At 38.6% G+C, this 14,123-nt stretch overlaps 1 protein-coding gene across 2 annotated transcripts in view; it reads left to right on the forward strand.

The window, feature by feature from the left end:
- Positions 1–618: 618 nt before the first annotated feature.
- rap1gapa (RAP1 GTPase activating protein a) overlaps positions 619–14,123 on the forward strand; it is a 112,242-nt gene continuing 98,737 nt past the window's right edge. Inside the window, exon 1 of one of the 2 annotated variants that reach the window (XM_057858032.1) lies at positions 619–656. The gene's annotated coding sequence lies outside the window, so the exon portion shown is untranslated. The remainder of the gene's footprint in view (positions 657–14,123) is intronic. The other variant, XM_057858036.1, reaches the window with a different exon arrangement.

The following is a 14,123-nucleotide window of genomic DNA, read 5'->3' on the forward strand; positions in this document are numbered from 1 at the left end:
GAAAAATAATTTCTGTGAAAAAGCAAACTTTACTAAATTATTATATATTTAAAAACTGGCAGCATGGTGGAAGTGTGGTTCGCACGTCCACCTCACAGCTCTGAGATCAAGGGTTCAATCCTGGGCTCTGGCCTTCCTGTGTAGAGACTGCATATTCTCCTTGTGCCTGCATGGGTTTTCTCCGGGCCCTCGACTGGCTAATTTGTAATCTGCAGGCACTAATACGTCTGCACTTATCGTAAATAATCAGCCCTAAGACAAAAAATAGAAAATCGGACTCTGATCGATAGATACTGGCCCATGCTACATAGCTACCAAGTTTCAAGACTATCTGTTCACGAATGACAGAGGAGTCTGACTTCAAAGGTAGATTCCACAAGATGAAGAACATCAACAACCACTTGTGTGATGCCTTCATCATGTAAAAATAATTTTGTACCCTTTCCTATACCTGCATGACTAGTGGGCAGAACGTGGTGAGCTTTTTTTCCTCTTGCTTGCTGTGTGTGTGGGAATGATGAGCATGCCAGCAGGGTGCTTTCCTTGCCTTTAGGTGATTGGTCGCATGGTTGCTAAGCAGCGCAGCCTCCATCGCTGCTCTACTCTGCACAACAAACTCACTTCACCCGCCGCCTGCATGAAGACGGCAGCAAAAGGTAGCGTTCTCTGCATGCTCCCGCTCTACTTATGTTGTGTTGCTCTAAATTGTTTTTTGGAAACAAATCATGAATTGTGGTACACTACAGGAATATTTCTGTAGTTTCAGAGACAATTTTTCAGAAATTACTTGGTCACGTATCAATAATGAACACCGATGTCTCCGCATGAAGTAACTCATCAGTTGTGTGACCCGTTTCTGCCACTGAGCACTTATATCATCGCTGCCTCGCTTTGTTTATTGGCGTTGTTGCACTACATGAGCGAGCTCAGGCCGACCCATCATGAACATTTTGCGGCAGCAATATCAGTTTGAGTGCTGCATGTTGGTATTGTACCAATAACAGTAAGACACGAAAGCTGTCTACAACCATTTCGAATGCTTTAACTGGTAAACTTTCAGTAAAACACTTTTTGTCGTTATCCCAACACATTCACTCCCTGCTGAATGTTTTTCTCCCATTTCTGCCCCTTTTTATATCTCTGCTTTCAGTTTATTTCTCTTTGCTTTATATCTTAGTCATATTCTGTCGGTCCCTGCTCAGAGCCTCTTCTATTATTGAACGAACCGTCCTGGCCGGGATAATGGAAAAATTCCCTGTGGCAAACTGATCTATAAAAGGAACTATTTGCTATTGATAAAGGAAATATTTGCGTTGTTGCTCAGCTTCAGTTTAGTTTCCAAAGAAGCCCACGTTAAATTAATGTTTTCCTCCTTTTTAAGCTGAACTCACATTCATAATTTCCCTCCCAGTTGAATTATTCATGTGCCTTCTCAGAATAGGATGTCAGGCGGACTGCTGCAAACAGATTATTCGGAGCAAAGCGGAGCTTTTCTTTGATGCGTTTTGAATGAGTCCGCCCGCTTCCAAATGGATTCTCTTTCTTGCATCCAGCCTTTGTACCGTCATTCATTCAGTTTTGCCCTTTCCGGTTGGGGCCTTTACATGTCTACTTGATGTGACACTAAACTCAATTGCTTCTTAATGGCAAAAGACATCCAATCTAACAGCAAATGATTGTTGCCAGCCTTCCCAGTCTAAATGTATTGGATGCCTATTGCTGTCAATGGTGGCCAATAAGTTAACCAGACAGTGAGCAACTGTTCAGAAATATTCCCACTTGGAAGTTTCCTTTTAAATAGGATGTCCAGATCACATATATTTGCACATGAATACAAATCTCCTGATTTTGATATTACCGAGTGCCGATCCGATACCTCGGAAATGTATTAAGGAGGGAAAAAAGCAATTAAAATCACAATTTGAATAAAGCTAACCTAACATTATAGCCATATAAAAGGGTTATTAGCAGTGTTGTTAATAACGAATTGAATGAAGCGCAAGTTATCGGATTTTGTCACAGCTTGCTGGGAGTGAGCAGCACGGGAGGTGGAAGGAGGGAAGGGGGTGGTGACGCCGCTGCAAACGCGATGATGATTGGCTAGGCGGCTTAGAGCGTTAGCATAGCTTTGGCTTTCTCGTTAGCATTAGCATTTAGCGTTGTGAGTGTCATCTTAAATGGTGTACCGCACGCATGCTATTTTTAGACCGTGACGTCGCATCGTAAAGCGGAAGTAAAGCCGAAGTGGGACATTATAGACCCGCCCTCGCATAGAAACAACGCAATTTGTGCCACTTTTCTCCGGTAATCTTTCAAAAACGAACACGCCGATCACACATTGCTTTTTTGGAACTTGTAGAAACGACTCTCGACATTACGACACATGACAGATGTTTACTTCATACGTTTCCGGACACCAAAAACTCGGGAGGAAAAAATGTGAAGACCGAATCAACTTGCGTGGACTTTAACACCAGCTCGGTGAATCCATTCACATTTCAAATGCAGTAAACATTTTGTTGAGTTGGCATGGTCTTTCAGAGGACAAAGAGGTAAGTTAAAAATATGAAAACGGCTTATTTTTTTAGCGTAACGTTGTGCCGTACTGCTTCTGTCTGACAATGAATGACCTGAAAAGAATTACAATGGTATCTGACTGCCACTGTTACCGTTTCTGTTATATATATATTAGGGCTGTCAAACGATTAAAATTTTTAATCGAGTTAATTACAGCTTAAAAATAATTAATCGTAATTAATCGCAATTAATCGCAATTCAAACCATCTATAAAATATGCCATATTTTTCTGTAAATTTGTTGGAATGGAAAGATAAGACAAGATGGATATATACATTCAACATACGGTACATAAGGACTGTATTTGTTTATTATAACAATAAATCAAGATGGCATTAACATTATTAACATTCTGTTAAAGGGATCCATGAATAGAAAGACTTGTAGTTCTTAAAAGATGAATATTAGTACAAGTTATAGAAATGTTATATTAAAACTCCTCTTAATGTTTTCCTTTTAATAAAATTTGTAAAATTTTCAATCAAAAAATAAACTAGTAGCCCTATTCTGTCCTCAATGTGTGTGAGTACACAAATTGACAAATAGCGAACATAAGTTCCAAAAAGAAATTAGACGGTGTGGCAAAGTTGCATGGGCTTTACTGAAGTCATCTCTTTTTGACAGGAGCACTTTTCTTTTATTTTTGTAAAACTGAAAATAACAAGGCAATGTGTCAATAACTTGCATAAATCACAAAATAACATAAAATGTATACACACGTGTCCATTTGAGCAGTAGCACTAGCCAATTAGCTCACAAGCATCTAACAATGTAACTGCATTTCACCATATATGTGAACAAACTCAAATACACATCATCCATAACTATCTAATGCTCATGAATATAAACAAAGGAGGAATATAACTCACAAGCGATGCATGTATTAGACACAAACAGTGTGATGGGGCTATGAGAACTGCCAGTGAATACTGGATGCGGACGTTAGCTGGTCTGAATAGCATTGTCTATTAGTGTGAGTTTGCGTCGACATATAATCACGTCAGAAAAGCGCGCCGAAACCCAAATAATCAGCTGCACTGAATCGCCAGCAGAGGGCGACATTATGCCACATAACATATGCAAGTCACACCCAAGCGCCAGCAGAGGGCGGAAAAACTCCATAAAACACAATTAACAAGTTGGCCTTTCACTGTACTGACATTTAAATCTGTCTGAGCGGGCCTAGTGCGTTAATTGCGTCAAATATTTTAACGTGATTAATTTAAAAAATTAATTAACGCCCGTTAACGCGATAATTTTGACAGCCCTAATATATATAAAACACAACTTTAGTAACGGTGAAGTGTAAACAAATGATAGAATTAAGATTTGTTATCAATGAAATAATTAAAAGTGTTCGTTGGCTGTCACTGAGTAGCATTTGCGATCGCTACACAATGCTAACTAAATTACCCCCAAGAACGGTCAGAGACGTAGGACAACCAGAGGATATATAAGAAAGACAGGGCTGATGGTAAAGGATAGCTTGTTGAAACAGGAGAATGTCACTGTCAGTCGCGTCGATAAAAAAGCTAAGGCTGTGCTTAGGTCGGCTCGTTTTTTTCCGTCTTTTTCAGCCTACGACACTAAAGCCATTTCTTTAACTGAACATTTTTATGTTCTTCCAAATCTTTGCCAGTGAATTTGGCACCAGGCACATCATTTTCGGAGGGAATTGGTAGGTTTGGCTCTGTAAACATCTCCTTCGTACACGATTTCCATTAATTTCCTATTAGGGACAAACGGTGGCTTGTCCCTACTTAGCAACAGTAGCTAATTTCATGAATATTAATGAGCGGAAGTGACGTGTTGCTTGCGGTACGCCATTCTCGGGCAACTTTTTTTTTTTTTTTTTTCAAATACAGTTTGTGTTGTCTAGGTGGGTACAATTAATTGAAAATAATGTACTGTTTTCCTGCTGAGTGTGCATTACCATCACCAAGTTGTCGTTGTCGTTGTAGACTCTACAATATATAGAGTTTTCCTTTTATTACCAAAAGTCACTTGCCCCAACCTTTTCTTGAATGATATATCCATGAACCTTGTGGGATGTTTTTTTAATTAAAACAACTAGAGCAAAGATAGGAGATTCAGAACTTCACATGCCCACTGAAAAAAAAAATCTATTTATATTAGGGGTGTGACAATACACACAAGACACGGTTCAGTACGTACCTCAGTACAGGTATCATGATTCGGTGCGAGTTCAGTATAACAGGAAAAGCCTTTTTTTCTCACAGCATTTGAAAGTTAAAGTTTGTATACTGTTACACTCATATGGGTGAAATTAAAACAAACAAACAAACAAACGTGTGACCTACTTTTTTTTTTTTTTTTTTTGGAATGAAAAAGTTCAATTCAATCAGTTACTATAAAACATCTTTGATGTGAAAAATGGTATAGAATGTACTAGTCCTTCTAAAAAAATTAGCATATTCTGTTAAAGTTCATTATTTTCTGTAATGTACTGATAAACATTAGACTTTCATATATTTTAGATTCATTACACGCAACTGAAGTAGTTTAAGCATTTTATTGCTTTAATATTGACGATTTTGGCAAAAAAGTCAAGAAAAACCAAAAATCCCTATCTCAAAAAATTAGCATATTTCATCCGACCAATACAAAAAAGTGTTTTTTAATACAAAAAAAGTCAACCTTCAATTAATTATATCAGCTATGTACTCAATACTTGGTCGGGAATCCATTTGCAGAAATGACTGCTTCAATGCAGCGTGGCATGGAGGCAATCAGCCTGTGGCACTGCTGAAGTGTTATGGATGTTTCGATAGCGGCCTTAAGCTCATCCACAGTGTTGGGTCTGGTGTCTCTCAGCTTCCTCTTCACAATATCCCACAGATTGTCTATGGGGTTCAAGTCAGGAGAGTTGGCAGGCCAATTGAGCACAGCAATGGCATGGTCAGTTAACCATTTACCAGTGGTTTTGGCAGTGTGAGCAGGTGCCAGGTTCTGCTGAAAAATGAAATCTTCATCTCCATAAAGCTTTTCAGCAGATGGAAGCATGAAGTGCTCCAAAATCTCCTGATAGCTAGCTGCATTGACCCTGCCCTTGATAAAACACAGTAGACCAACACCAGCAGCTGACATGGCACCCCAGACCATCACTGAGTGTGGGTACTTGACACTGGACGTCAGGCATTTTGGCATTTCCTTCTCCCCAGTCTACCTTCAAACTCTGGCACCTTGATTTCCGAATGACATTCAAAATTTGCTTTCATGCAAAATTTGCTTTCATCTGAAAAAAGTACTTTGGACCACTGAGCAACAGTCCAAAGCTGCTTCTCTGTAGCCCAGGTCAGGCGCTTCTGCCACTGTTTCAGGTTCAAAAGTGGCTTGACCTAGGGAATGCAGCACTTGTAGCTCATTTCCAGCACACGCCTGTGCACGGTGGCTCTGGATGTTTCTACTCCAGTCTCAGTCCACTGTTTCTGCAGGTCCCCCAAGGTCTGTATTCGGCCCTCCTCTACAATCTTTCTCAGGGTGTGGTCACCTCCTCTGGTTGTGAAGCATTTCCTGCCACACATCCCCCCCCCCCCACAGACTTCCCACTGAGGTGCCTTGATACAGCACTCTGGTAACGGCCTATTCACTCAAAAATTTCTTTCGGTGTCTTAGCCTCTTGCCTGAGGGTGTCAATGATGACCTTCTGGACAGTAGTCAGGTCGGCAATCTTGCCCATGATTGCGGTTTTGAGTAATGAACCAGGCTGGGAGTTTTTAAAAGCCTCAAGAATCTTTCGCAGGGGTTTTGAGTTAATTCGTTGATTCAGATGATTGTTAGTACATGAAAAGTAAAGTCAGTTACTTTGCTGAGTAACTAATTACTCTGATAATGAGGTTAATTACTTTTAGTAAGATTATCAACACTGGACTTATTAGTACTGTACAGCAGTTGTTTCAACGAAATGAAAAATCACAAATCCTTCATTTTTTGCAAATTAGTTGTGCAGCACAAAATAGTTGTGCAAACAAATTATATTTAAACATTTAGTTTTACATAAATAAACTAATAAATAAAGTTGGTAGTCTAAAGTGATAAATTAAGCTATTTTGGTTGTGATTTTCTTGACTTTTTGGGTATCACTGGACATTTTCTCTTTTTTTCTGCAGTTTTTTCAACAGTGTGTATATATACAGTAATAACTTGGAAGGCTGGCATGGGGTGATTCGTTTAATATGTCATTAAAAGTGATAGATGTCTAATCCAATTTGACTATAGGCGGCTGAGAGCCATCATTCGATAACAAAAATATTAAAAATAAATTAATACATTTTGAAAACCTGATCTCTTTTACCTGATTTAAATACTCTGAAAAATTACATAATCTTTGCCCAATTTGTTATCACGTGATCGGGGGAAATCAGTACCTTAAACTTAGAAGTTAATTAGAAGGCAAAGCAAACGAAGTTCTTACAAAGATCAGCAAGCTAAATGTAGAGGGGCTACCCAAACTAAATAACCACTCACTCTTTGTTCACATGTTGCAATGTGTCCCTCATCAACAGCACTTGCCTCCCAGACAGCCCATTCTGCTGGACTGCTTAATTAATGAGAGGGTTTTGGTAATAGTCATGGAGCTCATATAGACTGCATTCATCTCCTAAGCATTCGCTCCCTTTTCTATACTTGCAAAGTTTGAACTCACTCACTCACTCATCATGAAAAGTAGGGTTCAGCCAGAAAAAGGACACTTTGTGACATTTCATGAGGAAAGAAAAATCGCAATGTTGAACTCAAGCATACTCCCCACAATGACGCAATTTTGTACATGATAAATTCAATTTATTTCCCGCACCACTAATCCTCACAAGGGTCATGTAGGTGCTGAAGAGCTGAACTGGTCACCAGAGAGTCACATAAATGACAATAGTGTCATGAACAGCGATTCTTAGACACGCCACAAGGCAAATGATTTATGATGTACCATATCATGATTTAGGCCAAATAAAAAAAATATTTGCAGAAGGCGGATTATATATGTTGACAGTATTTTTAATTTGCCAGTGCACCCCTCTTGCAAATTCCAATGCCACAATGCAGACCTTTTACGGCATTAAATGTGCAAACTAAAATTTCCATAAAATTAAATGAATGCAAAAATACTAATCTCAAATATAAACAACAAAACAGTTGGGCAAAACAGTGTAACAGGTGGAATAAATTTTTTTTTAAAAAAACTGATGTTTTTACATTGAGCAGAAAAATATTTCACTGTCTTTGCAATATTTTTAGAAATACAAGAGCCTACATTCATCTGCTCTTAATGAAGCGAGCACTCACGAACATACTAGTGTGTGTTACATTCAGGTCGGAAAAAAAAAATAAATAAGAGGACTAATACAGTACGTTCCCTGCTTGAGGCAGCGCTGGACGCAGGACGAGACATACATTGTAAATGAAAGGATAGTGCAACACATTTGGTAACCGTAATGCAAAGATTTACAGTAGCCCTTTTGTTCCTAAATTGTACACAATTTCTTTAGCAGCACACACGTAATTACGGTGTATATCCAGCAGAGAGCGCTATTGCCACAAATTCATTTTTAGCCAAGTCTATTTATCTGTGGAGCCGTTTTTTTTAGTTCATTTATTTTCAAAATAATAATTCACTCAAACGCAACTGCTGCTTATCGTGAAGTCAGTTGAGTCGGGTTTTTAATTCTGAATGACAGTTCATACCCCCATGTTAAATGCACTTTAAATATAGTAACTTATCACGTCAAAGTCTAAATTCTATCACGTAAATTTGGCAATTTATAATGTTAAAATGTAAAGTTTATCACCTTAAACATGGTAATTTGTCATATTAATGTGAAATTTGTTAAAGTGACTGGTAGGTGACCTAAAAGCTCGGCAACAAGAAGTGTAATTAGCAGTATTGTCACAGATTACTTGAAGAAGTAATTTAATTACTGATTATGCCTGAAAAAAAAATCTAGTTACTTTACTTATTATTATACAAATTACTTTAAAAGTAATTTATCAGTTACTTTTTACCATTTTTTTTGCTTTGCTGCCTCAACACCTAATGTCGAAAATTCTGAACTTCCCCTTTAAATAAAGACCTGGCCGTTAAAATGTTGTCTATTAAAAGCTGTAAAGCAAATAAATAAACAACAAAAATGAATGAAATGAACAAAAAAAATATTTTTTATAATGGGCCCAAATTATTTTTTGAACAGATCATGTGACTCGCACCTTAGAGACAGTCCTTTGCTTTTCTTACCCAAAACTACATCTGAGGAGGCAATATGGATATATATAGAATTTTTTAAACCGAAGCTTTCAAAAGCTTCAACAACAACTGAACTTGGACCGAGGATTGAACACGAACAGTGTCAATATTTACAGTATATATACTGTATACAGTACAGGCCAAAGGTTTGGATACACCTCATTCAATGCAATACAAATGATGGTCCCAACTAGGAGTGGGAACCTCTTGGTACCTCATGATACGATACGATTTGCGATACAAAGCTCACGATAACGATGATCTGACGATATGGCGATACAACGATTATTGATACATTGGTCAGGAAATCATTCTAGGAAATTCTACAAACAACTAATAAACAGAAAAAACAAGCGTTTGCTGTGAATTGGAATGAGTTTATCGTTAGTAGACGTCCAATCCGTTTGAACTTGGAGGGCGGCCATCCCTCCCACTTCAAACGGATTGAACGTCTGTGGCCGGTAGTGGCAGCCAATGCCAGGCAATGAGGTAATTTTGGGCCATTTAAGGTCATTTACCTGTCGATTTTCAATTACTTCTGTTGATTTTGGGGGTATTTCATGGGTCTCTCTCTGTTTATTTTGAGTTACAGAACAGGAAATGATCTGGGAATCATCCAAATGAATAGGCATTGACTCAAACTCAACAGAAAATGAACTGTAAATGCCCTAAAATGAACAGCAAGTGACCTGTAAATACCCTGAAAATCGGACAGAAAGACTGAATTCTCTGGTTGACATTGACACCTTTTCAAAACGATATCTTGATTCTTGGCAGGAGCATATCGCTAAACTTTTGGGATAAGAAGTATCACGATATATCACCATTTCGATATTTTGTCACACCGCTAGTCCCAACCCTATTCAAAAGGCAACAAATTTCACTTATTAACCCTGATAAGGCATACCTGTGAAGTGAGAACCCTTTCAGGTATTTGCATCTTTAAGCTCATTGAAAGAGTGTCAAAATTGTGCAAAAATGTAAAAAGAGCAAAGGGTGATTACTTTGAAGAAAGTAGAAAATAAAACCTGTTTTCAGTTATTTCGCTTTTTTTGCCAAGTACATTATTCCACATGTTCATTCATACTTTTGATATATTTAGTGAGAATTTACAATGTAAATAGTAGTGAAAATACAGAAAACGCACAAATGATGAGGTGTGCCCATCAACATGTTTTGCCCCCCCCCCCCCCCCCCCCCCCACAAATGTCAAACTGTGCCTATAGAGGAAGTCGGACATCCGGGCATTTAACGACATCACCCGTCGCCATATTGACAATGGGGCAAAAGACGAGTCACAAGCAGTTGCATTGTAATACAAACGCGTTTAACTTTCATTTTATTTGCGGTCTTTTTTCCGTCGGAATAACTAAAAGTTGCTGTGTTGCGGGTTGTCACACAAGGAAGAGTTTGGAACCGCATTCGAAATTGTTCATGCTTCCACGTGAGAAGAAAAAGAGAAACAAATGGCTGAGAGAAATTAATCGAGGAACAGTAAAAGAAGACGGTTCCGTGGACTATTTTCGCCTGTGGGAACCTAAATCCAAGCACATTTACGTTTGCAGCCGACATTTTATTACTAGTGAGTAAACTTTAATTTTTGCCCCAATTAGCAGCTAGGATTCAATAGACTAGGCAGTAGTTATTATTACCGGAACCGGCAACTTGCAAAGGGTTATTTTTCTTTTGCCGTGAACTGCTTTGATTAGTCAATCCTTATATTATTGGCCTGGTGGGAATTGTTTATTTTGCCGTGACGTGCTCACGGCGAAATAACGCTTGGATGCGAATTACCGGTTCCAGCAGAAATAATCACATCGTATATACTACCAATTTTCTCAGTTCCACACAGTACATATTCCACGTAAATGATAAAGGTCAACTTACTGGGTGACTTTATGAGGTAGTTGTAGATGTTTCCGAACTCCACTGCAGGCCATTCCTTTGTTTATCCAGCTATCAGCTGCGACTTTGTATCGGCAGCTTTGTAAGCCAATAAATGCTAATTTTAAATTGCTCCTCGCGTCTGTCGGCAGTGACTCGTGATAATAGTAAGCCACGTTTAAGACGTTTTTAGGAAAAAAAGACACAAAACACACCTGAAATATATGAATTTCAGACGTTTGTCTACGGAATGTTTAGCTATGCGTTCCCCCTTCACAAAATTGCGACACGTTGCTAAGCGAGGTGACGTCATCGTGACATCACGCCGACTTCCTCCATGGCCCTCGTTACCTTTAGGTTTTGCTTCGAGTTGAATAGCGCTGTGCTGTAAATCCAAGCAGTTCCTTGAATTGAATATGGAGTTTTTAGCGGTCCACAGTGTTTTTAAGCCAGCGCAAGTTTGCAACGCACAGAGATATTTTTGTCATCCTTACTGGACAAAAATCTAAAGTAATAACTGTATTTCCAGTGAGCAAATGCAGCCGTTTGTGGTATCTCTCCCGCCTCTTTTCATTGATTGTTCGCGCTCTGACGAGGTAGCTAGGCTAAGTTGTTATGGCTGGAGACTCTCAGTGCTCACGGCATGGGAATACATGAGACCCGTTTGTTATTGTCCCCCGATGGGAAAACATGACATGTGATGTCACTCCCAAATTCAAGAGCAACATTTTCTATCCAAAATCGTCTTCGTTCATGACTAAATTATTCTTCATCAGACATACATTATGATGCAATCACAAAATAGTAACGCACAGACACTAAGGAAACTAACTTTTAATCAGATTACTGATTGGGAAAAATGAACGCGTTAGATTGCTCGTTACTGAAAGAAAGTAATCAACACTGGTAATCAGAAGCCCGAGGGCATGTTTATCAAACAAAGACAAAAAGGGAAAATTGCTGAGAAGTGGTAGCTCGGCTGATTTTTTGACCAGGCTTTGAAGAAGGTAAGAACCAATATGTCACCAAGTTAGTTTGTTAGTATAGGCTACTATACTGGCATCGAATTAAATGCAGACCGGTCTCTTATAGTGGCAGGGAGTTGATTGGGGAGTGAAGGCAGGTGTGGAGATTGGTAAAAGGTGTGCAGAGCAGAGTCAGTCAGGACGGGGTTGGGGGTGTGCAGGTGAAGAGGAATGAGCCGTAACAAAATGTTGAATTTTGTAGCATATCAATCGAAAATGCAAAATTGATCTCAGTTTGTGAAATTCATCATATTAAAATATTAAAGATTATTACATTCAACTTGATACCTTATCAACGTCATTCGATCACTTCCAGCCCCTTCCATTTAAAATGGATTGGATGTCTGATGCCATCTATGGCGTACCGCAAGCAACACGTCACTTCCGCTCATTAATATTCATGAAATTAGCGACTGTTGCTAAGTAGGGACAAGCCACCGTTTGTCCCTAACAGGAAATGAATGGAAATCGTGTACGAAGGAGGTGTTTACAGAGCTAAACCTACCAATTCTCTCCGAAAATGATGTGCCTGGTGCCAAATTCACTGTCAAAGATGTGAAAGAACATAAAATTGTTCAGTTAAAGAGATGGCTTGAGTGTCGAAGGCTGAAAAAGACGAAAAAAACGAGCCGACCTAAGCATAGCTTTAGCTTTTTTATCGACGCGAATGACAATGACATTCTCCTGTTTCAACAAGCTATCCTTTACCATCAGCCCTGTCTTTCCTATATATCCTCTGGTTGTCCTACGTCTCTTACCGTTCTTGGGGGTAATTTAGTTAGGCAGTCAGATACCATTGTAATTCTTTTCAGGTCATTCATTGTCAGACAGAAGCAGTACGGCACAACGTTACGCTAAAAAAATAAGTAAAATATAAAAATGGCTTACCTCTTTGTCCTCTGAAAGACCATGCCAACCCAACATAATGTTTACTGCATATGAAAAGTGAATGGATTCACCGAGCTGGTGTTACAGTCCGCGCAAGTTGATTCGGTCTTCACATTTGTTAATATATTTTCTTTAATTATTTGTATTTAATTTGTTACTATTTAAATAACTGATTTTCGCCCCAAAATTGATCCCTAATTCATTTGTATTTTAAAATTATTTCTAGCTATATATATTTTGGCCATCGCGAAATGTATGCAGGTATCACTAATACAACAAATGCATGTCAAATGGGGGCCGCAAATTATTGTGCCATGGTCCATTGCCCCTGGGCTGCAAGTTTGAGATCCCTGTCCCATATGAATGTAATTAAAATATTAAAAAAAAAAAAAAAAAAATCATAATTCATGCATGAAACGGTTAAAATGTGAACTTCATCACAATCAAATCGATAACTTATCACTTAAAATGTCAAATGTATTACAATAAACTTGATAGGTTTCATTTTGAATTAAGAAATATGTGTAATAACAATACTAAACCCAGATAGCAGACCGACGTCGAAAAGATGTTAGATCAACATTCCAGTCGATCTCATATCGTTGTATCAACGTCACTTTTGCACCCTCAATTAATGTTGTTTCAACGTTGAAATCCTTACAAAACCTAAACGTCATTTCGATTATTAATAATATTGGAACAACACTGAATCAATTTTATGTTTTCGACCAAAATGCCCGCTCATCCATAATTCAATGACTTTTCAATCATATTTCCCGGTCAATCATAAATGAACTATTTGTCAACATTAGTTCATCAACTATAAAACAATGTTAACCCAACCATCGCCTGACTTACCATAGAACAATGTTGTTTCATTGTCACTTGACGTCGAAAATTTTGATGTTAACCATACTGATGATTTTAATGGAAAATCGGCGTTTAGTCAATGTCGGTCTGCTATCTGGGAAAATTTTCTTTCTGTGTGACAGCAATACGCTTTGATTTAAATAAAAAGTTAAATCATTTTCTAGTCATTTGAATGAAAAATACCAATCGAGTTCCAAGCATTGTCATGGAACAACCCAAACTCGTATCTCAAGGCAGCACTCGTGGAGTCAATTCCTGGAAAAACTTAAGTACTTCCCACTACTGTTGATGGGCTCTCACATGTCGATATGTTTGCGGCGTCTCTCGGGGGGTAGAAGGAATCACGAACGATTCAGCAACAAACCACCTCTTCAGCATCGTTATTTTCAGCGCTTAGTGATTAGTAATAGGAGTAATTAGTAATTGGAATACTCAGCGTGTCCACAGGTTGTGAAACCGGGGCCATCTCCACACCCAAATTAGCAAGCAACACAAGATCAAGTGGTCCCATTCGTTCTAAACATCATTTTTCAAACTAATGACACTCCGCATAACTTTAGCCAGCCTAAGGCGACAGATAAGGCCTCGCTTTCTTTCCTCCTCCTGCAAAGCACAATTGCCCT

This window comes from Corythoichthys intestinalis, chromosome 2 (assembly GCF_030265065.1).
Source record: "Corythoichthys intestinalis isolate RoL2023-P3 chromosome 2, ASM3026506v1, whole genome shotgun sequence".
NCBI classification, from domain to species: domain Eukaryota; kingdom Metazoa; phylum Chordata; class Actinopteri; order Syngnathiformes; family Syngnathidae; genus Corythoichthys; species Corythoichthys intestinalis.